At 33.5% G+C, this 1,832-nt stretch overlaps 1 long non-coding RNA gene across 1 annotated transcript; it reads right to left on the bottom strand.

Annotated features, from left to right (window-relative positions):
• Positions 1–246: 246 nt before the first annotated feature.
• Positions 247–977, bottom strand: LOC138900775 (uncharacterized). Its single transcript, XR_011412043.1, has 2 exons — positions 813–977; positions 247–686 (listed from the first exon to the last, which is right to left on the bottom strand). It is a non-coding gene; the product is annotated as an uncharacterized lncRNA (long non-coding RNA).
• Between the last annotated feature and the right edge of the window lie 855 nt (positions 978–1,832).

Here is a 1,832-nt window from a genome sequence, read left to right as displayed (position 1 = left end):
ACTCAATAGGAGAGCCATTGAACATTCCTAAGTAGATAGTAGCGTAGACTTTAAAATACAAAAGTTTTTGATTTGTTAAGGTGTTGCATTTTGATAAGGTCCTAAAATCCCTTCATTAGCAAAACCATCCGAAAAAAGGTAGAGACAAATCGACAATATTGGAAGTCCAAGGTTGAGAATTTTGTGCGATTTGTGAAGAATTAGGTTAGGTTGACTTGTGATAATATGTAACTTTTCACAGCAAGCTTGATGTTAACCCCCGTAAAAACATAAAATTAAATAAAAGAAACATACTTGTACAGGCAAAGCTAGACCAAAAGGTCATGCTACCCTCAACAAAACTTATTACATTGTCACACGACACAAACACACAACAAAATCACACCAACAGTTTCTTGATGCAGTATTTAGTACTCTGCATTCACACAAAGTCACCTTCTTATTTATAATATATTTAGCAGTCCAAGCCAATCATTGAAACTATGATTAGTGGCAGGGAGAGTAGCAATAGCAAGCATAATTTGCCCAGTAATGATGTTTATGTCCCGATTGGTATTTCTTACAAACTCCATATTGAGCTCCAAAATAATGCTTGCAGTGGTGGCTACATTTGTAAGAATATTGGCAAGGCCCGTGCCATTTGTGATTTTTCTTCCAACAGTATTTTCCTTCTGCCATTTGCATTTCTGCACGAATAGGAAAATTTGAAATCAAGTTTAGTTAGTACTCTATCCGTTCTATTTTATTTGACACTATTTTCGTTTTAGTCTATTTAAATTTATAAACATGTTTAAAGATAGTTCTTGACTCACCAGTGGCAGCGACAAGGAGAAGACAGAAGATGAGGGCAACGAAGGCTGTGTATTTTGCCATTTATTGAGTAGCTTGTTTTTTCTTTTCGATTTCTTGATGAGGAAACTAGCAACAGAAATGGTGATATTTATAGCATATGAAACTCAATATTGTCAACTTAATTATTTTTTTGACCAGTTCAGATTAAAGATTAAGTAATTATTAAGTACATAAGCAAAGTACAAGATAGTGACGAGACGATTGGTGGACGAGTTCAAGGTTAAAATATTCTTGTATGAAACACAAATTTTGAACCCAAAATAAAAACAAAAATGTTTACACAGACCAAATCATTTTTAAGGTAATTGCAAGCAATTAAATTCCTATGATAAGTAATACTATACAATAACTTGATAAAGATAGTAACTAATATGTTGTAATAAGTTATAATTATTTTTATCTGTTCAATATTGGAAGTTTAATTATCTAAAATGATTTTGAATAAATGTACGTTATTCTGTATAAAGACATAATCAAGAACCATTTTTGAGGATCTTTGTTTGATATATAATGCTTCTAATATATGTAGGAGTTTGAACTGATCAAGCTCAAGATTAGTTGCGTCTAATTTTAGAATTGGTGTCGCGACCAAGTACAAGTGGAAATGGGAAAACGAAAATAGTAAAATACAAATTGTAGAAAACAATAATACTATCTTCCCTCAAGTACATTAGTCATGGATTTAGTACATTTAAGCATAGGGCTGGCAAGTGGGCCGGTTCTGGGCTTAAACGGGCCAAGTGGGCTGGTCCAAACGGTCCCGGACCGGTTTCAAATTAAACGGGCCAAACGGGTCCGGGCCAAACAGGCTTTTTGTATGGACCGGCCCGGGACCGTTTGGTCCCGGGCTAAGTGGGCCTAACATATATTTTAAAAAAAAAAATTTAAATAGATATTAGAGACAAAAGGATGTTAAAAAAAATATCTAAGGCAATGCTTTGTAAATTTTATTATAGAATTATGACCTAAATTTTATTTAA

The sequence above is a fragment of the Nicotiana tomentosiformis genome, chromosome 11 (assembly GCF_000390325.3).
Source record: "Nicotiana tomentosiformis chromosome 11, ASM39032v3, whole genome shotgun sequence".
Lineage (NCBI taxonomy): Eukaryota > Viridiplantae > Streptophyta > Magnoliopsida > Solanales > Solanaceae > Nicotiana > Nicotiana tomentosiformis.
Note: the sequence above shows the minus strand (reverse complement) of the source record. Positions and strands in the feature narration are given on the sequence as shown.